The sequence below is a fragment of the Tiliqua scincoides genome, chromosome 1, assembly GCF_035046505.1.
Source record: "Tiliqua scincoides isolate rTilSci1 chromosome 1, rTilSci1.hap2, whole genome shotgun sequence".
NCBI classification, from domain to species: Eukaryota; Metazoa; Chordata; class Lepidosauria; order Squamata; family Scincidae; genus Tiliqua; species Tiliqua scincoides.
Window position 1 is genome coordinate 199,391,239 of NC_089821.1, and position 23,612 is coordinate 199,414,850.

Below are 23,612 nucleotides of genomic sequence, written 5' to 3' on the forward strand. Positions count from 1 at the left end.
CTAGCCCCAGAGCAGTCAGTCAGTGTTACAATCTAGGACCTGACAGTGCCAGCCATGTGACACGTGAATTGCACTCAGAAAATGTGAAATGAATCCTCTGTACAACTATTTAGAAAGAAGGTGACTGCAACGTACACATGGTGTACACTCAAGCACACGCTGACGTTCACTTGGTTAGGGTGCAATGCAATGCATCCGATTCATGCAGAATTTATGTGGAGCTTAACTGTCTTATTATTGATCATGCTGATAAGCTGCATTTCTGAAATGGTGTTGCTAAGCAATAGAACTTCAGGCAGGTAATGAGGCTTTCCAGTGGCTACTTGAAGATGAGGGAAATTATCTCAGCTTCATAGCTTTGATTGATCAACAGTTACATTATAGTACTTGTGTAATAAATAGGGTCCCATTGCATCCACCCGCATGCATGCACATATGCCTGTCCCCTTGCAGACAATAATAATTATTTTGTTGTTTGCATGGACAACAGTAACATTAGAAGGAAAGCTGTATATTTGAGGACAGAGAAAAAGTACTAGAAAATTGGCTTAACTCAAGGACAAAATAAATCATTCCAACATTCCCTGGCTCATAAAAACCAGTGTGGATGAAACGCTGCTTTGCATCATAGGGTAATACGTACAGGTAGAGTGTGTACACTGAGGCTCCAATCAAGTGACAGAGGGCCCAATCCTAACTGATGGATCCACAAGTGGGATGCATACTCTGTTGGGAGAAGTGCTGCAGCCACTGCTGGAGGTGCCGCGGAGGTGGCAAGCATGACATGGCTGGCAGACATAGGTGCATGCTCACAGAGGAGCCTCTCACTGCCTGCACTGGTAAGTTAGCATGGGGGGACGTAGTGGAAGGAACGGGGTGGTGAGGGAAAGGAATGGAGGAGTGTCTGGGCAGGGAGGGGGGAGGGGGAAGCAGAATGGGGGAGGAAGGGGGTGGATCCCAAAGACATTGGCTTGCCCCAGCGTCCTATCCTTTGTCTTCCTCCCCTCTCTTTTACTCTCCTCAAATCTGTGCTAGCAAAATGACTGGTGCAGATCCAAGGAGACCTATTTGGGCAGCAGAGGTTCTAGTGGTGTGAAGAAAGAAGTGAGAGAAGAAAAACTTCTCTCTCACTCCTAACCATGCATAATTTTATAAGCCTCATAAACAATATTCTTTATGAGATGTGATGAACACAACTGGGTACAGTGTTCCAGATGAGGCTGCACCATAGAGTTATACAGGGACAATCTATTAACTTATGCACTCTCTCTCTTTCCTAATGGTGCTAGCATGGAAGTTGATATCTTCACCGCTACCACACACTGGATCAACATTTTCATTGAACTCCAGAGTTCCACCGCAACTCTCTTTCCTGGTTCATTGCCAACAGCACAGACCCCATCACTGTATGGGTGCTGTAGGGGCTTTTTGACTCTAATGTGAATCATTCTACACATATTACCATTGAACCACATTGCCATTTTGTTCCCTATTCACCCAGTGTGAAGAGATCCTCTGTATTTTCTAAAAATCCTGTACTTCTGTTCCATCATCTGTGAACAATTACTTTTTCTGGTGTACAGCTAAACATTTCAGAGGAAGTAACTCATTTCACAGTCCTTTTCTATAGACTAAGTATGCCCTAGACCAGTAGTTCTCATACATTTTAGAGGCTCTGGTGTGCTGTGAATGGTCTGCAGGTTGGTTGGTTGGCAACCTTCAGTCTCGAAAGACTATGGTATAAGCCTACAGCACCAGGTATTCCCAGGCGGTCTCCCATCCAAGTACTAACCAGGCCTGGCCTGCTTAGCTTCCGAGATCAGACGAGATCGGGCATGTGCAGGGTCTGCAGGTGTGCTGTGGAAATTTGGGGAAGGGTAATTTTTTAGTAGGGCCATTGGGATGGAAGCCCCCCACCAGCAGTGCGGTATGCCTTATCAATTATTTAAAAAACCCAATGGTGTGCCTGGACAGCGTTAGCGCCATGTCAGTATGCCATGGGATGAAAAAGATTGAAAATCGCTGTCCTAGAGGCTGCTACTGATCTATAAATGCCAAAGGGTGTGGCTCTAATGGTGATTGTATAGCAGTGCCCCCCTCCCCCAGGTAGTAGTTTGTTTAACCCTTGATGCACATCGCTTAATCATAACCAAAAATTGGGTCATGACCCATTGGTGGGTCCCAGACCCACAGTTTGAGAAATATTGCTCTAGGCATTGCCTCCGCTTTTGCTCTAGACATTGCCTCAGATTTCATTATCTTTGTTTGCAATTACACATATCCTGTACATCGGGTATTTCAAGATAGAGTGTTTAGTCTTGCATTATCACACCTTACTCACTCACTGTATATTGGGTGGAAGTTTCAAATGACTTTGTCACACATCCATTAGCCATCAATATTGCCTCTAAGTTTAAACTGTTACATATATTAACACTGAAAATCCAACATATTCACTCAGATTTCTATACCACTCTTCCTTCGATGAGCTCAGGGTGGTGTACATGGTTCCTTCCTTCCTTTTTCTCCTCACAACAACCCTGTGAGGTAGATTAGGCTGAGAGATCTGGGTCAAGGTCACCCAGGAAGTTTCAGGGCTGAGTAGGGATTTGAACCTGGATCTTCCATGTTTAAGGCTGCAATCCGATACATACTTTCCTGGGAGTAAGCCCCATTGAACATAATGGAACTTACTTCTGAGTAGACATGGACAGGATTGTGCTTCAAGCCCATCACCGCAACCACTCTGCCATCCTGGCTGTCTTGAAAATATGAATGTAATAGCTACATGTGGTTTATTAGCACTGCTGGATGTGTGAGCCAGTGCCCTATCTGACTCCGATACTACACTGGTACAAAAACATACCAGTATGGAAATGATGCCATTCCACTTGTAACTCATTGTCAAAAAGTAACGATTGTGTGGCAATACAAGGAACGCAACTGAAAATGTGTCGGAACTGCCATTCAGGGCAACACAATTTTGATTTCAATAAGATTTTGCTATTATATATTTGCTCTGCCAAACACTGTAATAAATGTAGGAAAATGTATTCATTTCCTCCCTTGATTTCTGAAATTTAAAAAAGAAACTCTTTTATGAGTGCATAATACATACTAAGCAGGTGATCTTAAAAAACAGTTGCCTAGTTGTCATCAAATTAAATGCAACTTTCAGTGTTGTTTCTGAATTGAGTTGTTCCTTGCTACTGGAAGCTTCTCTCTTCATTTTAATCTGTTTTGCCTTCTTCCTGCAACAATATACTGGGGAAAAAAATAGCACTAGGTGAAAAATATACTACCATGTATGCCAGAGAAGAACATTCTCTATCGCTTTCCTGAATTTTAAGTGTACTTCAGGCATTAGCGTAACAACACCGAGTACTTTAATAGGCCACTTTCATCCACAGGCCATAAAGCATATTCCAAAATATAATTATTTTCAGACTCTGTCAGATATTAGAATGAAATCAACCAGAGTGCTTCTTAACTCTGTCATTGGCCAATTTAACTTTAGAGAAGGAAGGGAAGGCAAATTGACAACAAGTAAGACACCTATTGATGAAAGAACCCGTAATGGGAATAGTGTTGCACAGGAGGGATTTCAACAGGAGAGGGATAATGAGTTGATGGAAATTAGGTAGAATTTTGCTCATTCAGAGAAAAACAGAACACCCCCCCCTCCCCCAATGTCCGCTTTTTAGTTTTGATCACAGAATAAGACTTTCCTCAAAGCCTTTCCATATGGTCACGGAAGCAGTAAAATAAAACAACACAGAGCATTTTATATGGGGCGTTTTGACTGTACGAGTCTTCCAGCCACACACACTTTGTCATAATAACTGGTATTTCCGTAGTACAGTATACCATTCTAACAAATATGAATTCAAAGGAATAAATTAAAATGACCCTGTAGACATCAAGCCACACAATTTATCTTCTTTTGAGCTACCCGTGTGCAGTCATCATAAAAATACCGACGGTAGGAAATGTTTTAAGATAATGGAGAAGAAAAATTACACGCACAGAATATTGGTCGTCTTCTGAAGATAAAAGCTACAGATGAATTGCTGTATTACTATAAATACTTGTAGCCGTGCTTACTATACATTTTTCATTTATTTATCCAAGCAGCATGAAAGCTGCTTAGTCAATTTTTTGGTTGTAGTGACACAGCTTACGATACTATTTCAGATTCCTTCCCCAGCCTCTACTCTCTCAAGTATTATGTTTGTTATTGTTGTTATTCAAAGAAATCTTGAGTCAATGCAACAATATCATCTAGTCTAGCAAGTACCTGCAGAAATAAGAAAGCTATGCCAAGTTTTATTTTTCAGATAACATATGTTGAAAATATGAAAGTAGTATAATTGCTTGCTGGATCTATGTAGTTACACATAACGATTGCTTGTCTTTCCTCACCCTGATCCTGGGGATACAGTCTTAATATAAATAGCTGCTGGATAAGGCAGAAGCAACGATGGTTGAGATCCACTGAGACTTGGGTGCATGCAAAATGCACCTTTGTGCATTGATAGAGGTCATGTTTCCCCCCCCCCTTGTGATGGTAGCCCTCTGCTGTGCTTCAGGTAGAGCTACTCAAGGGCCCTCCTCAATTCAAGGGTCTCTGCACTGGTGATTCTGTGTTTGTGTGTTCATGCACACAGCAGGCTGAAAAATCTCCATGTGCAGAGAGAAGATTATCAGCCCAATCATAATGAATTCTTCCGCTGATTCATGCTGCATCCTGCTGTGAAGTTCTAGAGGACTCCTTGAGGTAAGGGAACTTTTGTTCCTTTGCCCCCGGGCAAACTCCCATGGTTCCAGTGGGTCTCTTCGGATCTGCGCCAGACATTTTGATGGCAGCGCCAAGGAGAATAAGGGAGAGGGTCTGGGGGAAGGAACAGGGATAAGATCTTGGTGCAAACTGGTGCCACCAGGATCCACACCCTCCCTCCTCTATTCCACTTCATGCCTACTCTCCCTGCGGGAACACTCCAGTGGTTGGTCCTTCCTTGCTCATCCTCCCACTGTCCTGGGCCTCTGGCTTTTACTGGTGCTGGGTGGTCTCTCCACCAGCCTGTATGTTCAGCCGCCAGTCATGTGTGCTGGCAGGGCTCATTGCTTACACCGTGGTGCATCGTTTATACTGCTTGGCCGGTACTTCCATTGGTGGAATGTGGGTTCCACCAGTGGAACAATCTGTTAGGATTAGGCCTTCAGTGTGGTCCTTTGGATATGTTTATATAATTAGCTAAACTTTTATTTCTGTATGTAACTTTTATTCTAACAGAGAAATATGTTGTAGAGAATAAAAAGGTATTAGACATGTAGCAATTGCAGCCTTTAATTCTTACATCACTTTTCTCTTAATTTTTATAACTAAAATATTAAACATGATGTAAAGGGAACCATCTATAATTGCTGTGCTAGACTGGACACTTCACTAGGGATTCACAGAACATGTAACCACTAATTCATGTAGTTCAGATGTTGTGAATAATCTTTCCAACCTGAAATATGAAAGTAATTAGCATTCCCACCTCTCTCTCTCTCTCTCTCTCTCTCTCTCTCTCTCTCTCTCTCTCTCTCTCTCTGTGTGTGTGTGTGTGTGTGTGTGTGTGTGTGTGTGTGTGTGTGTGTGTGTGTGTGTGTGCATGTACGTACAAGTAATACTCTTATTTCCTGTGTCTGGGGAACCTTTCTAATGTGTACAATATATAAATAAATAATGATGGTACCCTAATGCTTGTAAAATCCAACACTAGAAATAATCCCACAATGTGTTGCATGTTACTAGAGACTGAAGACGGCAGATGCTGATGGGAAACAACACACCCAAACACAAACTGCGCATTGCAGAAGGGGACCACATGGGATGCCTCATACTGTGATGCTGATGTGCACCTAAACAAACATCCCCATCTGATCTGTGGCTGTATCCTAATCAATCAAGGGGAGCTGAGCACAGATTTCTAGAGCAGGGGTCTCCAAACTTTTTGGCCAGAGGGCCACATCAAATGTCTGGCACGGTGTTGAGGGCCAGAAAAAAAAATTTAAATATGAAATTTATATAAATAAATAAGAGATGGAACTTAGATGAGTGAATAAATGAATGAATGGGCTCATTCATTCAACCTCTCTGGCCCTTAGAACACCCTCCAGTTGCAACCAGAGCATAGTTCCAGTCATGTTCAGCAAAGTGGGCCAGGAGCTTGCAGGAGACAAGAGACTGGCCACGGGCCGAATAGAGGCTCACCGGGGGCCGCATCTGGTCCCCAGGCTGGGGTTTGGAGACCCCTTTTCTAGAGGAAAAGTTCATTACAGGTTACAAGTCATAGTGGGTATGTGCAAGCTCTTGGTTTGAGAGGCAGGCTGCCTCTGATTGCCAGATGCAGGGGAGGGCACCAGGATCCTGGTTGTGTCTGTTGTCTTTGCACTCCCTGAAGCATCTGGTGGGCCACTGTGAGATACAGGAAGCTGGACTAGATGGGCCCTTGGCCTGATCCAGCGGGGCTCTTCTTATGTTCATATGTTCTCTCTTCATAGATTGGGTGATCTTGCATGTTAGTATTTTATCCCTTGCTTGAGGACTTGGGGAGAAATGTATCAAATACAGTACAACAATTTTCACAAATTTGGGGGCTTTTATTTGGACCCATAATTTTGACATCTCAAAAAAAAAAAAAAAAGGGCACTCTTCACCCATAGTAAATATGCTAGTCACAATGGACAGAGTGAATGATCCACACAAAATTATTCATGAGTGGCAAGGCTAATTTACACCACCAGTATAAATCCGTTAGAATTGCCATGAATGCATCAAAAGAATAATGGGAAATACTGATATTTTGCATTCAGAAAAATATTATTTGTTAAAGATTATCAAGCCCATTCATTAAACCAGTGGTTCCCAAACTTAAGGCTATTGCAACGCACTTGGAACCCAGAAGTGGATGACGATGATGTGAAACATGTCACATGGTGACATCACTGCCATTTAACTCCAGGTTCTGAGGCCGAATGAGCCCCCAAACAGCAGTAAGAGGTTCAGGGTGGGATGAAGTGCTTTTCGAAGTGGGCAATTTTCACATGCTGCAGCTTTGCTCAACGTGCTGAGCTTCCAGCTGCTACCTGGAGGCTTGTAGTGTGGTCTCACTGCTGGGCAGTGGACAGCCTGTGACACCCCAGCAAGTGCCCCAGGGTTTTACAACACACAGATTGGAACAGCTGCATCAAACCATAATTCCCCAGGGACCCCCCTTTTGGGGGGGGAGGCATGGTTTGACATGGTTTGTTCAAATATGGGAGCTGAGATCCGTTTCTGCTTTAGGTAAGCCTGTTCTTGCACATACTTGGGGGGATGTTTTACCTTCTTTTTTTTTTTACCATCATGGCAGATCATGCATTGCTTTTGAAACTACTGTACTGTAACTTCTATTTCAAAAACTGCTTGCCCTACTGCATGGAATGGTTGGCAACCTTCAGTCTTGAAAGACTATCGTAGAAGCCTACAGCACCTGGTATTCCCAGGTGGTCTCCCATTCAAGTACTAACCAGGCCTGACCCTGCTTAGCTTCTGAGATCAGACAAGATCAGGTATCTGCAGGGTAACACTTCTGAAAAGCAGATGTTCAGATGCAGAACCATGGTTCACTATCCTGGCCATAGATGTTAGGTTCATGGCTCTACCCATTGCACTGTATTTCAAGCAAAAAAAAAAAAAAAAAGGCTTATGATGGGATGAACTGAAGAAGACATTTTGCTTGCTCTCAAACAGATTGAAAGCAAGATTTAAAGCCATACTGAAGGCTTTTTAAGATGTGGTGACCAGAACTGTTATAATTGCTCAAATGACATATATTGATGTGGGTTCTGAGGAAATTGCTTAATTTCCTGTTACAATTAGTTTGAAGGCTCATCTGAAAATTTGGCAGCCACCAGAGGGTTGCCTGATCTCTGATTCCTAGTTTGAAGCTGCATTTGTTTGTTCTGCTTGAAGATAGCCGGAAATAAAGTTGCTAGTATGCTGGAAGTGTGATTTTTTTTTTTAAAAAAAGGCTTGAGTAGAAGTTGAACCCCAGGGCCATTCACACACAAGAGCTGTGGGAAGTGGGGGGGGGGGGGAGAGAGAGAGCTGGGTTCCAGCCTTGTTTTTCTGTTTTATCAACTCTGTCCATCAAACTGTTGTGTTTCATAATCAACTCCAGTATGTATAAGAGACTGTAGTGCAAAGAGGGGATGAACTCTTCCCCCCCCCTTTTTTTTATTTGATTTAAGGCATGGGTACAGGGAAAATCACAAATACATATATTCAGGGTAATACAAAGGGAAAAACACTAGGGAATCGCAGAACTGCAGCCAATACTATCTTGTTTCTATAATTATTATCTCTTCAATCAATATTTCATAATCGTTTATCTAACCATTCATATAATGGGTTCCACAATCTCTGCATTCTCTCCATCTCGCCATCCCTCAATCTTTCCATCAACACATCCATTTCGACAATCTCATACAGTTTCTCAATCCACATCTCTACACCGGGAATTTCTGAGTTCTTCCATAACCTGGCATAGACCAATCTTGCTGCAATGATCACGTATAACAAAGTGTGTTTGAAATCATTGTTACATCCTTCAGGGAAAATGTTCAATAGAAACAATTCCGGTTGGAAGGGTATTACACAATTGAAAATAGCTTGAATATTTATATGTATTTTTTTCCAAAATTCTTTTGCCTTAGGGCAAAGCCACCACATATGATAAAAAGATCCTTTCACCTCTTTACATTTCCAACATTTGTTACTTGTACTGCGATACATTTTTGCCAGCCTATCTGGAGATAGGTACCATCTATAAAAAATTTTGTATATGTTTTCTTTCATTGTTGCTGCCTTAATTATCCTCATATTTCTCTTCCATAGCTGATCCCAATTGTTCATTATTATGTTATGTCCAATATTCTTTGCCCATATGATCATCACCTCTTTTACTGATTCATCTTCCATTTCCATACTTAACAGATATTGATACATCCTCTTAATATAATGTTCCTCATTTGATAGAAATATTTTATCAAATTCCGTCTCCTCTAGGTAGATTCCTTCTTTTTTATCTTTCACCCATCTTGTTTTAATTTGTAGTTCCGTCAACCAATCCAGTTTAATCCCTTTCTCCCACAATATTTCTTTTGAGTAAAGATCTGCTTTCTCATCTAATAATTCATCATATCTCTTATTCTGTGAACCTCACAACCACATTGGTCTTGTATTAATTTCCAGTGGTTTAACCCATCTTGGAATTTTCTCGTAAAAGGAGGGGATGAACTCTTAATCTGCTATGAAAGGGTCCCCACACCAGTGTTTCCTGGTCTCTCACTCTAGCAGAGCAGCCAGCAGCAGCACCATTAACTTCCCAGCAAATGTTAATTCTATTGAGAACACTGTTGAACTTTCAAATGGAAATCTAAGGTTCTGAATGTCAACCTCAAGGCGGCAAAGCGGAAGGCAAGAAGCAACAATAATAAGCTAACCTTAAAGAAGGACAACAGAAGGTTAACCTCCGAAAGACTGCCAGAAACAGCCCTGCAAATGTCTTCTGCCTAAGATTGCAGAGAAGTCGTTCATTCACATTACTATGGAGTTCTGGTCAATTGCAACAAAAATGCTGTTGAGCAGGCAATGGCAATCCTGCTTCCTAGAAGTGTGATCCCATGGACAAGCACAAACTCCTCTATGAGGCAAGGCTTTGGAAGAGTGAAGCCCCAATCCTGTTGGTGCCTAGCGCTGCCGGAACAAGCTTTCCAGCTGCGCTAGGTGCTTTCTAACTATCACAAAAGGTGACATGCCAGAGCATTCAGGCTGGTGGCTGTTGCAAGCAGTGAGTGGCTGCTCCATGTACCAGTGGATTTCAGATGTCCACCAGCCCCAGTCAGTATGTGTAGGGGGGTGGGAGGGAGGCATGGGCAGAATGGGGCAGTGACAGGTATGGGGAGGAGGGCAGATAAGGACTGAGAAGGGGGTGAGTTTGGTGACAGTGGTGACCACCAAATCCAAACCCCCTTCCCAACTTGAAACATCTGCCCAGGTTCATGTGGACTTGCACCACTAATATCACTAGCACAGATATCACTAGCACAGTTCTGATATCACTAAGAGAACAAATGTTCCCTTGCCCTGAGGAGGTTTCTGGAGGCCAAAACTCCCCGCAAGATGCAGTGGGCACCACATTGGTGCCACTGCATTGCTGCACGAGAAATTGCAGAGGATTGGTCTGCCTTCTTTGTATAGAGTGCAGTCGGTATGGATCTTGTCAAAGCAATAGCCAGGCCCTCAGACTTCCTATCCGAGAGTGACATTGGGTTGGGATAGCATTTCTGAACTTCTCCCTGCTCAGCCATTGATCCAAGGTAAGTCTCTGCAGCAGGTAAATAGGCAAGTAGGCTTGACTCAAATGAACTGATAGCATACATGGTACTGTAGGAAATTCCTTCCTATTGTCCTGAAATGTCAGCACCTTTGTACAGTATCTGGTGAGGATAACTTCTTGCCCAGTAGTGTCCATTTCTTGGTAGATACTATCAGACCTTGACTGAAATAACTCAAGATGTTTTTCCCCTAATTAATTCACATTATCAACATGAGTTAAAGCAGCCAGGCAACTGATAATATTATTCCAGATCTCCGCAATGAGATTTAGGGCCCAATCCAATCCAACTTTCCAGCGCTTACCTTGAGGAGGTTTCCATGATTGCCCCCTCACTGCAAGATGCAGTGCACAGCCCATTGGCATGGCTGCATCAGCACTGGAAAGGATAGGATCAGGCCCTTAGTCAGCCAACACTTTGCCTCCTTTCTGTTGTGAATTCTGTATGAATGCAAACGCTGCTGGTTTTCTCCAAGGCATGGCACTGGCCCATAATTCACTTGTTTGAGCAAGCCACAACACTGTGCGAGATCCCATGCTGGTATAAATCAACATCATTCCAGAGAAGCCAGCATTTATTTTGCACCAGCTGAAGGCCTAGCTAAATAGTTTTATAACTGTGAGGTAACAGGAAAATCAAAGATGGTATTGTGACCAAAACTGTAATTAGCTGGTAGCAAAAGAAAGAACAGCAGAACACATGCTACTATGCTACTGTTGTCCTTTAGCAATGTGTAACATTTCCACCCAACAGGCAGAAGGCCTTGTAGAATGTCATGAAGAAGCCCAGGCACTCTCCCAACAGCAAAATGTGTGGTGATGCTGAAATTGTAAGCCTGCAAATGAGGTTGAAATTGCATTTTGCAATTATGTGAGATCAAGGAATTAAGCTGCTGGCTTAACACCACAGACATAAGAACATACCAGATGGATATGTCCAGAAAGTCACATTCCAATACACACCAGGAAATGCATGAAAATGGAAGCTTCTCCATGAAGGGGCCTTCAAGGCAAAAGAGGCTTCACTCTCCTTATGAGTGATGTTAACATACTTTGGAGTCAAAATTTTTTATTTTGCAGTCCAAATTTTTTAAGAAGGGAAATAACAGCCCCAATTTTTACCACATCTCTAACAAGGGATGGCTTGGTACAATTGGGGTAGGATTTCACCTTTGGGCAAGTTTTAACTGCAGAACTGTGGCCTTCTAAACATAATCCCTACCCATCCCAATCTCCAGCAGGCACGCACCAAAAAATCTTTAAAGCAGATCTCAGTTGAAACCTGCAGTGAGAGATGCAAACAAGATGACAAACTGATGAAAATAAGCATTCAGGTTTTTATTTGATTATTTATTACATTTTAATTCCCCCTTTCTTCCATGGGTTGTGCACATGGTTCTTTTCTCTCTCATCATCACAATAATTGTGTGAAGGTAGGCAGTGGCTAACAGCCCAATTCAGATGACCCTACAACAGTGGTGGCGAACCTATGGCACGCGTGCCAGACTGGGCACGCAGTGCTGTCTCTGTGGGCACGCAGTGCTGAGCCAGGCAGCCTGGGGAGGGGCGCTGAAGCTGCGTGTCACTTTAAAGAAAACGGAGGCTTTTTCTGAGCCCCTTGTGTTGGGAGGGAGGGCAGGCTGCTTCCCTCCACCCCCTAAGCTCACTGCCCTCCTCTCCCTTCACCCCCACCTGCCCAGCATTGGTTTCCCTTTTCAATTTTGCCCGCTCTGCAGGCTTAAGGTCCCTGTTTTTCCCTTCCCCAACTCTCCAGCAGGCTCAGCCAATCAGCATCCAGCAGGCTCCTGGCTTTTTCTGTTGGAATGGTTCAGGGCCCTTCACTGGCTGACCACCAGCCAATCCTGAGCCACCCTCCTCCTCAGCTCTTGCCAGCTCTTACAGCTGGCCTTTCCCTGAGCAGGTCCCCACTCAGCGCCAGGAGAGGCTTTTCCTCCACAGCAGAGAAGACATCGTGTGTCTACTCAGAAGTATTATTATTATTAACAGTATTTATATACCGCTTTTCAACTAAAAGTTCACAAAGCGGTTTACAGAGAAAAATCAAATAACTAAATGGCTCCCTGTCCCAAAAGGGCTCACAATCTAAAAAGATGCAAAGGAATACCAGCAGACAGCCACTAGAACAGACACTGCTGGGGTGAGGTGGGCCAGTTACTCTCCCCCTGCTAAAAAAAGGAGCACCCACTTGAAAAAGGGCCTCTTACCCAATTAGCAGGGGAGGGTTTTGATTTTTGAAACTGAAACTTGATTTTTGAAAACTGAGGGGTTTGATTTTTTTTATTCACTGGGTGTCTTTCTCTGCCTCTGCTGCGTTGAGCTGTGTTGTCCAGGTGTGCCCCTGTAGATGGGGATTTGTTCATGTGGCTTAGTTTTGCTCTATACAGGGCTCAATACATTTGCCAGCCCGGAGGGAGCAACCTCCCTCTCGGGTGATCCTTGGGGGCTACATTCATTGAATCAGGACCATTCTGGTGTTGTTGAATCCCTCTCAGCCCGCCGTCTCTGACAGACCAAGACAAGTCCGCCCATTCACGAGCAAACACGCAATACGACTCAGCCTCACCCTCCACCAGGCTCCAGTGGATGAGCCTTACTCCCAGGAAAGAGTGCCTGGAATTGCAGCCTGGGAGCTACTGCTGTGCGTGTCTACTCAGTAGTAAATCCCATTACAGTGGATGAGGCTTATTCCCAGGAAAGGGTGCCTGGGATTGCAACCTTGGAGCCTGCACTTGTGCATGTCTACTCAGAATTAAGCCCCATTACAGTGGATGAGGCTTACACCCAGGAAAGGGTGCCTGGGATTGCAGCCTTGGAGCTACTGCTGTGCGTGTCTACTCAGAAGTAAACCCCATTACAGTGGATGAGGCTTACTCCCAGGAAAGAGTGCCTGGGATTGCAGCCTTGGAGCTACTGCTGTGCGTGTCTACTCAGTAGTAAACCCCATTACAGTGGATGAGGCTTATTCCCAGGAAAGGGTGCCTGGGATTAAAACCTTGGAGCCTGCTCTTGTGCATGTCTACTCAGAAGTAAGCCCCATTACAGTGGATGAGGCTTACTCCCAGGAAAGGGTGCCTGGGATTGGAATCTGCTCCTGTGTGTGTCTACTCAGAAGTAAGCTCCATTACTTGATGAGGCTTACTCCTAGGAAAGAGTGCCTGGGATTGCAGCCTTAGAGCCCACTTCTGTGGGTGGGGCTTTTTTAAAAATTATAATTTCTTGTTTGAGAAAATGAGTAGTGGCAAGGTCTTGCAGCCACCCCCTCCCTGACAATAGTTCTTTACCCAGCATGTAATTAGTCTGTGGAACTCTTTGCCACAGGAAGCAGTGATGACAACTTGCCTAGATGCCTTTAAGAAGGGATTGGATAAATTTCTAGAGGAAAAGTTCATTAAGGGTTACAAGTAATGGTGGGTAAAAGATGTTAAAGTATGAGTTGTTTTTTCTAAACTAAAACCTCAATATTCAGGTTAAATTGCCGTGTTGGCACTTTGTGATAAATAAGTGGGTTTTAGGTTGCAGTTTGGGCACTCGGTCTCTAAAAGTGGCTACATCACTGCCCTACAACATCGCCCCAACAATGGTGCGATGACTGCCATATCCTAAAGCCTGCCCAGCAAGGTGGAGGAACAGCATGGCCCAAGCCATGCCCTACTGGTGCAGCCCACTGAGCAATCCTGCCAGCATCCCTAGAGACCACGACACCATCCAGAAACCCATGCCAGGCCACAGCAGTGGTGCTACGACAGCCCCACAACTGGGTCATACATGCATAATGACTGCCCGGTGTGAACCAGAATCACCATGCATGAGCCCAGCTCTTGTGTCATTGTGCACGCATGCCTCAGGTGTGGGGACATTACTGCACGGGCATGGTTGATGGCTGCAGGTCAAAGGGATTAAGCCAAGATTTTGCAAGCCAAGCTGTGTTCTAAAACCAGGCTTAAAATGGTTCGGTCTCAGGTCAACTGCTTTCCATTGATATCAGCAGAACTGAACTTATAACAGCAAGCTCTCCAGTTTGTGTTGCAGGATAGATTGAAGTGTTAATTGGGCAGATGCTCAGAATTGTTTTGTGTTTACTGCATAACAGCTTCTGAGGGGCAAGCATCCAGGAACTCTGAATGAGAAGCTGCATGTCGGGTTTGTTTTTGGTGAACCAGAGGAAAGTGTCTTCAAACTTAGCATTCAGTCAACTTTGCAGTGCCTGAACAGATGGGGTGGTTTGCGTAATTAATATATCACAGACAGCAAGAATCAGGCTGAGAGAATAGTTTGAACAAAGAATTCTTGAGCATGTACAGTTTGCTCCACTCTCTCAAGGGATCTTTAGAATCGGCCAACAGAACCCTGCCCTGGATGTTCAAGCTTTGGAAATCTCAAGGAAGCACTTAAATTCTCTCTTCCGTTGTGTCTGTTGAAGCAAGCAACAATAGGAAGCAGAGAAGCTTAGCGCTGAGATAGCCAGAATGCTGTATGGATGGGTGCACCATGCCCCAACCCCTTTGTAAATGGGTACTCTTCAACCGATTAGAAAAAAACCCTCAGTTATACAGATGTGAAATAGACACATGGCCGGCCCAACCTTGATGCCAACTAAAGTGGTCACCTTAGGCATCAGATTGGTGGGAGGGGGGTGCCCATTTCTGTCCACCTACTTGCCTGTAGTGCTCTTCTTCCTCCCACTCCCTGGATTGGAAAAGGAAGAGGAAGACAGAGAGGAAGAGGAGATATGGAGGGGAGGAGCGTGGAAGGAGCAGGGGCTGGCACATCATCGGGTAAGAGGGGTAGCAGCTCAAATGTCAGTCCTTGGGCCGCCCCTGGATAAACAGTCCACAGATTTTCCCCAGCAAGTGAGTACTTACTTGCAATTGCACTATACCAGATGACCCGACTCCAAAAATCTCATATTGCGATTGGGGTAAATACCTAGAATAAATAAGTAGCTGCACACAGGAGTGGTTGATATGGATTAGTCGTAATGTGTGTGACAGTATGTACATATAAATAATGGAGAAATACTTTGGGAATCATGGGAAATGTTATTTTATGCAGCAGGCTCCTCTTCTTGTTGATGTTCTGAGGTCAAACAATTTGAGGACTTAATAAGAAGGGTATTGGTGCATGGGAAGGGCAGTTTGACACTGTCCACCAGTATACAGCATTTGTTGTTGGCATCCTTCAGTCTCGGAAGACTACGGCACCATGCCCTGAATGGTGGCTCCGGAACAGCGTCCTCTCCAGTGCGCGAAGCCTGGGTAAAGTAGGTATGGATGACAGGCTATTACCCATGCAGCAAATCCCCCCTCTCCACATTGCTGAAATGGTCCAATGGAAAGGCAGAGGCCAATACGGTTGGTTCCAGCGGCATCACAGGAGTTGCCAGAACATGACTGTGTTCAGCCATGAACTGCCTCAGGGACTCTGGCTCTGGATTTTGCCTCGAGGTTGACTCCTGAAGCCTTTTCCATAACTGGATGTAGCCACAAGGCAGTGGAGGTTTGGGATCAGAGTTTTCCTTCTCTCAGATGAGCTGCCTTCCCAGGCTGACGAGTCCCATCTACCCGGTATGCTATACAGCTATATAGCATATACCTGGTATGCTATACAGTTCGTCAAAACACATAGACGAACAGGCCTTGCTGAGGGAGAGTCAGCATGGCTTCTGTAAGGGTAAGTCTTGCCTCACAAACCTTATAGAATTCTTTGAAAAGGTCAACAGGCATGTGGATGCGGGAGAACCCGTGGACATTATATATCTGGACTTTCAGAAGGCATTTGACACGGTCCCTCACCAAAGGCTACTGAAAAAACTCCACAGTCAGGGAATTAGAGGACAGGTCCTCTCGTGGATTGAGAACTGGTTGGAGGCCAGGAAGCAGAGAGTGGGTGTCAATGGGCAATTTTCACAATGGAGAGAGGTGAAAAGCGGTGTGCCCCAAGGATCTGTCCTGGGACCGGTGCTTTTCAACCTCTTCATAAATGACCTGGAGACAGGGTTGAGCAGTGAAGTGGCTAAGTTTGCAGACGACACCAAACTTTTCCGAGTGGTAAAGACCAGAAGTGATTGTGAGGAGCTCCAGAAGGATCTCTCCAGACTGGCAGAATGGGCAGCAAAATGGCAGATGCGCTTCAATGTCGGTAAGTGTAAAGTCATGCACATTGGGGCAAAAAATCAAAACTTTAGATATAGGCTGATGGGTTCTGAGCTGTCTGTGACAGATCAGGAGAGAGATCTTGGGGTGGTGGTGGACAGGTCGATGAAAGTGTCGACCCAATGTGCGGCGGCAGTGAAGAAGGCCAATTCTATGCTTGGGATCATTAGGAAGGGTATTGAGAACAAAACGGCTAATATTATAATGCCGTTGTACAAATCGATGGTAAGGCCACACCTGGAGTATTGTGTCCAGTTCTGGTCGCCGCATCTCAAAAAAGACATAGTGGAAATGGAGAAGGTGCAAAAGAGAGCGACTAAGCTGATTACGGGGCTGGGGCACCTTCCTTATGAGGAAAGGCTACGGCGTTTGGGCCTCTTCAGCCTAGAAAAGAGACGCTTGAGGGGGGACATGATTGAGACATACAAAATTATGCAGGGGATGGACAGAGTGGATAGGGAGATGCTCTTTACACTCTCACATAATACCAGAACCAGGGGACATCCACTAAAATTGAGTGTTGGGCGGGTTAGGACAGACAAAAGAAAATATTTCTTTACTCAGCGCGTGGTCAGTCTGTGGAACTCCTTGCCACAGGATGTGGTGCTGGCGTCTAGCCTAGACGCCTTTAAAAGTGGATTGGACGAGTTTCTGGAGGAAAAATCCATTATGGGGTACAAGCCATGATGTGTATGCGCAACCTCCTGATTTTAGGAATGGGTTAAGTCAGAATGCCAGATGTAGGGGAGAGCACCAGGATGAGGTCTCTTGTTATCTGGTGTGCTCCCTGGGGCATTTGGTGGGCCGCTGTGAGATACAGGAAGCTGGACTAGATGGGCCTATGGCCTGATCCAGTGGGGCTGTTCTTATGTTCTTATGTTCATATGTACAGCATATGTACAGGGAATAACTGACTCAAAGGAATGTGATTTGCTGAATTAGTTTATGGAACTAGCTAGTGTAGCTGATTTGCTATGTGTATGCTCGTTTGACAAATCCCAAGTATTAGAATATTCTTGGGATAGAGAGATAAAACTTAATGTGGAGGACTTAATATGAAACAACTTCTCAAATCATCAATTCTACTCTTGGGATCAAGCAAGATGAAACTTTAAATGAACCATTCTACATTTTTTTTTGGCCTTATCTTGAATGTCACTAATGAGGGTGACAAAATGACCTCACAAAGCAGTTTATTCCAGGACATGATTTTTCTTGATTGTCATATCTGCAAAATCTTTCAGGATATAAAAATTCAAGTCCCAGTAACTCAACTCAAAGACATTTTATTCTCCAAAAAGTGGACATATTAACCAATAGAATTTGGTTTGTAAGAAATAACCAGATTGTAGTGCCAGTGCCAGGTTGCAAGAGCCATGCACTGGGCCTCTCATGGCACTCCCACCCCAGAATGGTCCATTGGGTACTGCCACTGGTGTACTGAGGGTTCAGCAGACTCTCTGATAGACCTGGGCCACCAGCAAGCGCTTGGTTAGGCCAACTCCTAATACCATTTCTGCCAAATTGCCCTTTGGGAAACAAGGATGGAGAAAAACAATTTTGCAAATAAAGATGTTACATATATTAGATGTATATGTAAATACAATTCACGCTTTATGGAGACAGCCAGTGTGGTTTACACGTAGGACTATGCATGAGGAAACTCAGTTCCAAATTGCCATGCAGTCATGAAGCTCACTGGGTGTCCTTTTATGAGTCATGCTATCTCAGTTTCATCTACTCCACAGGGTTGCTTTGATGATAAAAGGGGGGAAGAGTGGGAGAAGCACATCAACTGCCTTGGGTTTTTGGAGGAATGATAGACATCAGGCCTCTGGAGGCATGCTAGAGATCTGACTAATAAAAACAATATCATGTTCACCTCTACGCAATCACCTTTGCTGTTCCTGAGGCTGTTTTCTGCTTGTAGAGATGTTGTTTGTATGAATTTGAGCCTCTCTATGGGTGATGCTGTACACAGGGCTGCCCTAATTTCTGCAGTGGCACATCCTTTTTTTTTTTTAAATTTTTTAAAATAATTTTTTATTAATACACATAAACATACACTACAAACACATACTCCACAAACAATAGAGATTACAGGACATCATCTACCAAATTATTTAATACATCATTCTGCATTCCTAATCTGCTGTTCTTCTACTTTTAACCCTCATTAACCTAAAAAATAAGGGAGAAAACTAAATAAACAAAAAAAAGAAAATATATAATTATCGCTACATACCCTCTTTCCCTTTCTAAAAATTGAACACTTATTATCTTACCACACTAATAACCATCTTTACTATCTCTAAACTTAACATCCCCAAGTATATTTTCAATTACATATATATTTTTTAACATCAAATTTAACCATTTTTACTATCATATCATCATTCCAAAGCAATCTCAAACACTTTAATTCCAATTCTAATTCTTCTAAATTAACCTATAAAATACTAACATATCTCTTATCTCAAATATAAAAATATCTACCAAATCATTACTCTATTTTGAATATCAGTTCTTCTCCTTATCTCAAATTCTGTCCACTTATCTTAATATCTTACATTTCTTCCATCTCTTTTTCCTAGTAAACTTCACATAAATCTTTCTCCACAATTGGTGCTTTAATAAATGTCCTCTTCTTGTTACTTCCATCAAATCCAAATTCTGGCAGATCCTCTCCTTCTCTTTATCCATTTCTATGCCTTTCAGTCCAATTGTTTCTTCTCTGCTCTGATCCGATGACATCTGAATACTTGTCTTCTGAGCTGTTCCATCAGTCTGCAACTCTATCAAAGTTCCTCTTCCAGGTTGTTGATCAATAATCTTCTCCTCCATTAAGCTTTTTCCTTTCATGTCACTTAGTTTATTTATCTTTTGACTTAAGATTTCCACACTGATTTGAATTTGTAAAAATCGAATTCCTTGCTGACGACTCAAAAGAATTAAAGTTTGTAATTTTTCTTCCTTGAGGTTTCCCCATTCTTCCTCTGACATTTTTCCCTTTGCAATTCTCTTTTAATCCACTAGATGTCAAAAGCAGCTCTTTTTACTGTGGAATGTGGAATGTGAAATACAAGACCTTCAGACTAAACAAAGTCAATTCGCCCCTCAGTAGCCTTCCGCATATTTAAATAGTCCAAGATAAAGTCTAGTAAAATTTGTATCCAATACCAATTTGCAAAATTTGTAAAGTTATTCAATCAGATCAAATTTGTTGGCATCCTTCAGTCTCGGAAGACTATGGTGTCACACTCTGAATGGTGGTTCTGGAACAGAGTGTCCTCTCCAGTGTGCGAAGCCTGGGTAAAGTAGATATGGAGGATAGACTGTTACCCATGCAGCAAATCCCCCCTCTCCACGTCGCTGAAATGGTCCAATGGAAAGGCAGAGGCCAATACAGTTGGTTCCAGCGGTGTCGCAGGAGTTGCCAGAACGTGACTGTGTTCAGCCATGAACTGCCTCAGGGACTCCGGCTCCAGATTTTGCCTCGAGGTTGACTCCTGAAGCCTTTTCCATAACTGGATGTAGCCACAAGGCAGTGGAGGTTTGGGATCAGAGTTTTCCTTCTCTCAGATGAGCTGCCATCCCAGGCTGACGAGCCCCATCTACCCGTTGGCTGTTTAGTCGCCTCTTATGACAAGTACAGCCAAACTGAGGGCCTATTCTTATCCTTCATAGTCCATATAATATCAAAATCGCACCGTATCGTCTCAGGTTTTAAAAAAAAAACATATCCCCCCTTTCTCCTTTTTCTCCAGAACGTTAACCCAAATCAACCCAAATTAATCGTTTGAAGCCAAGATTTGCATAATACAGTAGCACTTACTTTGATCTCCCAATTTCCTTCCTAAGGCTTTTCACTGCCCGCTTAGCTTCCTGTACTTGGCTGAAAAGAAACAACCAGAATAGATGACAAATGAAGATAATAGTTTTGTGTGTTCAGGTAGTCAAAGGATAAATAATCATGTGTTATATATTCTGTGTGACTTAACTCTTAACTTGTTTGGGCAAGCATGAGAAAGATCTTTCAATAGTTATCTAATACAGGAGTTATAGATACTGTAAATCTGTACAAATAGTATTGCGGCTTGTTTGCAATATTTTATAGGGAAACTCTTACTGCTCTGTCTCTAGAATGGCTTATTTTGTAACTTAAATATTTTTTTTACCTGCATGGGGATCTTCAGGATAACACTGACAGGACCATGTTCCCTTCAGAGAAATCTGGTGCTTCTCCCCACCTTGAAATAACATCAAGACCACACATACAGCCATGCCCTGGCTGTACATGGAGGTAGATTTCTTGCCACTAGAAATGCAGGGCCAGGGTCACATTTCCACCCTTTTACCTATCTTGGGGTCTGCCTACCAACCAACAGTCCTCTCATGCTGAATTATCTGAGGAGGGAGATGAATGGGGAGCATTTTGGCCAACCTCCTTGCTTTGCTTCTCTTATTCTGTCATTCACATGTCCCCATATAACCACTCACTCATACTCATGCTCACATATGCTCTCTCTCTCTCTCTCTCTCTCTCTCTCTCACACACACACACACACACACACACACACACACACACACACACACCCCTTCTCTGGGTAGCATACAATGCTCAGCAAGGTGTCATAGGTGGGAGGCCAGTTGATCTTTTTGTTATAGTACTAGGCAGGTTGGTTTTAATCAGATAAAAGGAACAGAGGTACTAGGAATTAAAATGGAACAAGAAAAAAACAGACGATGAAGTTATATACTTGAGATCAAGAAGCAAAGTTCAAAGTAAAGTAAAAGCAGAATCTAAGACAGCCCTGACATAAACCATCCACTTACAATTCATCTTCCTCTTGGCATCAGAGGGAAAGCTCTTCCTAAAAGTTAACCTTTTCCTAGCTAGACAGTGTCCAAGCACTCCCAGACCTCCACTGCCTTGTGGCTAGCACCTTGTAAAACTCCGGTTATATTTTGCATTTCCACACATTCTGCTTTTCAACTCAACCTGGCAGCTCTCTTTTATCCCATTTTTGGGGGAGTCTAGTGCCCCCCCCCAGCTTTGACAGGCTGGTTTGAAATGAACAAGTATTCAGATTTCCCTCTCCCAGGTCAAGTGAGAGAACTACTCAACCAATGACCTGGTGTGAAATAGTATTTCTTGTGGGGGAGTTTTGGCGTTTTGAGGCCTCCTTGAGTTAAGGAAATATTTGCTCTCTTGTCCCAGGGCTGTCATGGGACAACTCAGATCTGTGCCAGCTCTATAACTGGTGCACACCTGTGCTGAAGGCAGACTGGGCCTGGGCAGGGGGTTAGGATTTAGCATGTGATGCTGCCGCCATACCTGCACTTCCTGGGCCCAATCCACCCACCTCTCTGCCTAATCTCTTCCACGTCCTACCTGCCCCTACCCTGCCATTCCTCCCCCTCCCCACCTTCCTCCCAACCCTTACAGGAAACTTACTTGCAGCAGAAGCAGGTGTTTGCTCTCTGTCTTCACACAGACCTGGCTGCTTGTAGTGGAGGCCAGGTTGTTTTTGCTGTCATTGTCGCATTTGTGACAATTGCAAAGCGGTTCACACCACCAGAATGCTTGTTCTGGCCATGTAAACAGCAATTAGAATTGGGCTGTAAGTCCTGGTTTCTATATCCTGAGATGAAAGCAAGTATGGTTGGATAATATCAGCCTCATAATACAACAATGGTTTCCTCCTTATTTCCTTTTGTTCTGAATATTTTAAGTTTGGAGAAGAGTCTTGTACTACTTCAGAAGTCAGAACGCTCAATTTTAAAAATCGGTTAGTCCAAATAAATCATCGCTTGCATCTCCAAAAACTTGGGGGCACATGGTGGGTATACTAATCACATAATTCCTAAATGCAGAACAGAGACCAGCCAGGGACCTGAACACTTAGGGCACAAGCCTAACCAGGTCTACTCAGAAGTAAGTCCTATTTTGTTCTTTGGGGCTTACTCTCAGGAAAGTGTGGTTAGGATTGCAGTCTTAGAGTTCAAATCCTCTTATGCCATATACACAGACACACACTTTTATGACGATCTTTATGACTGCAACAGAGAAAGGAAGTTAACTCCCTTGGGAGAGAGCAGGCACATCGCACAAAGATTCAAGCCTTCCCAGGCAGAGGAGAAGCAGGCAGATCTCAAAACCACACTAGTTAATCTACAGAGCAGCTCTCTAAGCACTCAGGGAATTTGGTATCTAGCATGCTCCCATCTACACTGCGGACATAGTGTCTGTATATGCAGAGTAGAACAGCCCGAGTCCCAAGCATAAGGAGGCAGGAGGTAAAACCTGAGATGCTTCTTCCCACTAGAAAGGCCTTGGAGAAAACACAAACAAGCACACTTGGAAGATGATAGCAGGGGACCTAATCAGAGTGAGCACTATATGCGTTTGACCTGCATATGGCACAGGTTGCCTTTGTATCACTTGACCCATTGGGCCACTCATGCACACCATGCTTTGTTGCAGAGTGCCTGCACATGCTGCTGGTTGTCCCTGTATTATGCTACCCTTCTTCCCCCATGGACTACCTCATTCATCATGGTAGCAGGCACTGGGTTGCTTGTGAGTCTCAATTGGTGAAGACTGGCCATTTGGCCAACCTTGGCTAGTGAAGACTGTGAAGAATGGCCAGTGAAGACTGGCCTTTTGGATTAGACCTGCCCACTGTCCAATTGGTCCAATTGGATTGTGCCATTTTCTCCCCTGCCCTTCACATCCTATCCTATGGGCTGTTGCATCAGATTCCCTCATGTCCATGTGGGCAGCTTCCTTCCTGGAAAACAGATGGTGAGTGTTATAACTGCACTGAGGGTGGTTGAGCTGAATGGCATTCAGGCAAGAAATATCTGCTGCAGTGAGATGACACCAAGGATGCAGCCGGAGAATGGGGAGGGGGCTTGCAATTGCAGCACATATAGATTGGGCTCTCCCTTATCTTTGTGGGGAGCATTGTCCAAGCACTCACTATCAGGGTGGTAAAGTGAGCACTTC

General features: G+C 43.9%; 2 pseudogenes; both read right to left on the reverse strand.

Moving 5' to 3' along the window:
- Positions 1-1,743: 1,743 nt before the first annotated feature.
- LOC136637871 (5S ribosomal RNA) lies at positions 1,744-1,865 on the reverse strand (annotated as a pseudogene).
- Positions 1,866-7,508: 5,643 nt separating this feature from the next.
- LOC136638204 (5S ribosomal RNA) lies at positions 7,509-7,627 on the reverse strand (annotated as a pseudogene).
- Between the last annotated feature and the right edge of the window lie 15,985 nt (positions 7,628-23,612).